At 41.4% G+C, this 4,882-nt stretch overlaps 1 pseudogene; it reads right to left on the reverse strand.

The window, feature by feature from the left end:
• Nucleotides 1-1,870: 1,870 nt before the first annotated feature.
• Nucleotides 1,871-2,176, reverse strand: LOC138416294 (heat shock cognate 71 kDa protein pseudogene; annotated as a pseudogene).
• Nucleotides 2,177-4,882: the final 2,706 nt, after the last annotated feature.

The raw sequence follows: 4,882 nt of genomic DNA on the forward strand, positions 1-4,882 counted from the left end.
GTCATGTCAATTGAGTCGGTGATGCAATCCAGCCATCTCATCCTCTGTCATCCCCTTCTCCTCCTGCCCCTAGTCCCTCCCAGCATCAGGGTCTTTTCCAATGAGTCAACTCTCTGCATGAGGTGGCCAAAGTACTGGAGTTTCAGCTTTAGCATCATTCCTTCCAAAGAACACCCAGGGTTGATCTCCTTCAGAATGGACTGGTTGGATTTCCTTGCAGTCCAAGGGACTCTCAAGAGTCTTCTCCAACATCACAGTTCAAAAGCATCAATTCTTCGGTGCTCAGCTTTCTTCACAGTCCAACTCTCGCATCCATACATGACCACTGGAAAAACCATAGCCTTGACTAGATGGACTTTGTTGGCAAAGTAATGCCTCTGCTTTTGAATATGCTATCTAGGTTGGTCATAACTTTCCTTCCAAGGAGTAAGTGTCTTTTAATTTCAGGGCTGCAATTACCATCTGCAGTGATTTTGGAGCCCCCCAAAATAAAGTCTGCCACTGTTTCCACTGTTTCCCCATCTGTTTCCCATGAAGCGATGGGACCAGATGCCATGATCTTCATTTTCTGAATGTTGAGCTTTAAGCCAACTTTTTCACTCTGTTCTTTCACTTTCATCAAGAGGCTTTTTAGTTCCTCTTCACTTTCTGCCATAAGGGTGGTGTCTTCTGCATATCTGAGGTTATTGATATTTCTCCTGGCAATCTTGATTCCAGCTTGTGTTTCTTCCAGCCCAGTGTTTCTCATGATGTACTCTGCATATAAGTTAAATAAGTAGGGTGACAATATACAGCCTTGACATACTCTTTTTCCTATTTGGAACCAGTCTGTTGTTCTATGTCTAGTTCTAACTGTTGCTTCTTGACCTGCACATACGTTTCTCAAGAGGCAGGTTAGGTGGTCTGGTATTCCCATCTCTTGAAGAATTTTCCACAGTTTATTGTGATCTACACAGTCAAAGGCTTTGGCGTAGTCAATAAAGCAGAAATAGATGTTTACCTGGAACTCTCTTGCTTTTTCTATGATCCAGCGCATGTTGGCAGTTTGATCTCTGGTTCCTCTGACTCTTCTAAAACCAGCTTGAACATCTGAAAGTTCACGGTTCACGTATTGCTGAAGTCTGGCTTGGAGAATTTTGAGCATTACTTTACCAGTATGTGAGATGAGTGTAATTGTGCGGTAGTTTGAACATTCTTTGGCATTGCCTGTCTTTGGGGTTGGAAGGAAAACTGATCTTTTCCAGTCCTGTGGCCACTGCTGGGAAGTGCAGAGTACATCACTCTGTGCAGAGTACATCATGCAAAATGCCAGGCTGGATGAGGCACAAGCTGGAATTGCTGGGAGAAATATCAATAACCTCAGATTTACAGATGACACTACCCTTATGGTAGAAAGCAAAGAGGAACTGAAGAGCCTCTTGATGAAAGTGAAAGAGGAGATTGAAAAAGCTGGCTTAAAACTCAACATTGAAGAAACTAAGATCATGGCATCTGGTCCCATCACTTCATGACAAATAGATGGGGAAGCAATGGAAACAGTGACAGACTTTATTTTCTTGGACTCCAAAATCACTGCAGATGATGACTACAGCCATGAAATTAAAAGAAGAGCTCCTTGGAAGAAAAGCTATGACCAACCTTGTCGTGTTAGTCACTCAGTTATGCCTGACTCTTTGCGATCCCATGGACTGCAGCCCACCAGGCTCCTCTGTCCATGAGATTTTCCAGGCAAGGATACTGGAGTGGGTTGCCATTTCCTTCTCCAGGGGACCTTCCCAACCCAGGGATTGAACCTGGGTCTCCTGCACTGCTGGCAGATTCTTTACCGAGTGAGCTACAAGGGAAGGCCTCAAATCTATACTAGGCTGGCTTAATCAACCTCTTCAATGGTGGGCCCAGAGGAGGCACCACCTGATGGAGGAGCTCCACCACCAGGGAAGCCCCCCGGCATTCCTCCTGCCATCCCCCTAGACATGCCTCCTGTGTTCTGGTACAGCTTGGTAATGATGGGGTTGCAGACTTTTTCCAGCTCCTGCTGATGTTCAAATTCTTCCTTCTCTGCAGTCTGGTTCTTATCCAGCCAGTTGATAATTTCATTACACTTGTCAAGAATCTTCTGTTTGTCTTCATCATTAATCTTGCCCTGAATTTTCTCATCTTCAACAGTAGCTTTCATGTTGAAGGCATAGGATTCAAGTGAATTCTTTGAAGATACCTTATCCTGCTGCTTCTCATCTTCAGCTTTGTACTTCTCTGCTTCTTGAACCGTGTGTTCAATGTCTTCCTTGCTCAAGAGACCCTTGCCATTAGTGATGGTCTAATCACTAATGACCAACCTAGACAGCATATTAAAAAGCAAAGACATTGCTTTGCCAAAAAAGGTCTGTCTGGTCAAAGCTATGGTTTTTCCAGTAGGCATGTATGGATGTGAGAGTTGGACTATAAAGAAAGCTGAGCACCGAAGAATTGATGCTTTTCAACTGTGGTGTTGGAGAAGACTCTTGAGAGTCCCTTGGACTGCAGGGGGAACAAACTAGTCAAACCTAAAGGAAATCAACCCTGAATATTCACTAAAGAACTGATGATGAAGAAGCTCCAATACTTTGGCCACCTGATGCGAAGAGCCAACTCATTGGAAAAGACCCTGATGCTCGGAAAGATTGAAGGTTGGAGGAGAAGGGGGATGACAGAGGATGAGATGGTTGGATGGCATCACTGACTCAATGGACATGAGTTTGAGTAGGTTCCTGGGAGGTGGTGATGGACAGGGAAGCCTGGCATGCTGCAGTCCATGGAATGGCAAAGATCTGGATATGACTGAGTGACTGAACTGACTGACTGACTTGCAAGACAGGTTAAGAGGAAGGCCATGTGTGCCTGCTTAGTCGCTTCAGTCGTTTCTGACTCTTTTCGATCTGTTGGGCTCTCGCCCGCCAGGTTCCTCTGTCCATGGGAGATTCTCCAGGCGAGAATACTGGAGTGGGTTATGTGCTGTCTTCCAGGGGATCTTCCTGACCCAGGGATAGAACCCGCATCTCTTATGTCTCCAGCATTGGCAGGCAGCTTCTTTATCACTAGCACTACATGGGAAGCCCAGGAGGAAGATCATGGAAAAAGAAAAAGAAAATCATCCAGAAAGAAATTTTAAAAGAAACTGAATTTTCACAGTTTCAGTTATGTCAGCTCAAAGTATTGACCTGAGTGGTAACAAAGGTGCAAAAATCATTCAGTGATATTGTCAACACACACGTATACATCTACAATTTCAAGCTGAACCCTGGAGTAAGACGTAAGTTCTGCCAATAGAAAAGCTCTCGGTTGGTCTGAACATACTGACAAAGGGTTTGCTGGACAAAATGGGAAGTATAACAAAAAGGGCTAGTTAATTCCAAAGATGACTTCTTTTGCTGGCCTCAGATACTACCTCTGACTCAACATTGTTTCCAGTCTCTAAGAAAATCATAATAACAATAATTGCTAAACTCTTCCTCATGTTCTGTTATTTACAAAGACTCTTATCAGTTCATTTGCTTCTGTGAGGTAGGTAGGGTCAGTACTTTTATAAAACCTGACAGACAAAGAAGCTGACTTTGGCAACTCCCCAGAGTGCATAGTAACTGAATAAGCCACAAACTCAAGCCCTGGGACTCCAGATCCTACTATGTTTATTTTTCCCCCCACTGAGTTGAAATGTTATGGAACATCCAGAGGCAAAGTTGCAGGTTTTAAGGTGGGCTGGTACATTCCAAGTGGAAACTGAATATCCCAAAGGGCTTTGATCTGAGTGGTCCTCGTAGAGAATTCAAGAGGAAGGATTCCAGCCTTCCACCGTCACACTAGGCATAGGAGACAACTAACTTGATTCATTCGTTTACTTTTCTCTTGGCTATGTAAAAAACATAGGCCTGGAGGGTTCCAAAGTAGCTAAGGCCAAACATTTTGGGTTCTTTTTTTCCCTCACTCTATTACTTTTTTATTAGTAGAAGCAATATACCAAAAATATGAGTAACAGTATTTGTAGATTTTTCCAAATATCTGTTATATAAATTTCTAAAGTAGAATCACTGGGTTCAAAGATACGCACATCTAATATCTGACATATAGTTAAAATGCTTTCCTTTGAATTTTTTTTATTTTTTGAATTGAAGTGTGGTTGATTTATAATACTATGTCAGTTTCTGGTGTATAGCAAAGTGATTTGGTTTTATATATGTTCTTTTTTCTATTCTTTTCCATTATAGTTTATTACAAGATATTGAATATAGTTTCCTGTGCTATACAGTAAAATCCTTGTTGTTAATCTCTCCTATATGGTAGTATGTGACGGTTAATCCCATACGTGAGTCCTTTCGCATTATAGATTAATATAAAGTTAACAGTAAAAGCAAACCAGCAACAGTGAAAGAAAATGATTTCACACCTACAAAATATTTTACTATAAGGTCTCAGTTGAAAATGCTTATCTGAATAGTAATACTTTTCTCACCTAACAAGGTATATATAGTAGTTGCTAAAGCTTGAACCATATCTAGTTATAAGACAGTTCTAAACAGTGTTAGGTCAAAAGAATTGTCTGGCTGTTATTCTGACCAGATAAAAATAGTCGAGCAATAGCTTGATGGAAATAGTTTTAAATTTAAAACTGACCAATCAAATTTTGTCTGGGATTGACTCAGCGATCTAGTCATTTTATAAAATTTAAATAATATTAATAGCTAATGACAGTTAAGTTTTTTGACTGCTTAGTGTGAGCCAGAAACTGTGCATTTACCAACATTACATAATTTCATTCCCGAACAGTTACATGAATGCCAATACTGTTACTAGCTACACAGAAAAGATGTCAAAAACACTGAGTGCTAGGTAGCTTGTCCACATTATA

The sequence above is a fragment of the Ovis canadensis genome, chromosome 12 (genome assembly GCF_042477335.2).
Source record: "Ovis canadensis isolate MfBH-ARS-UI-01 breed Bighorn chromosome 12, ARS-UI_OviCan_v2, whole genome shotgun sequence".
In the NCBI taxonomy this organism is placed as follows: domain Eukaryota; kingdom Metazoa; phylum Chordata; class Mammalia; order Artiodactyla; family Bovidae; genus Ovis; species Ovis canadensis.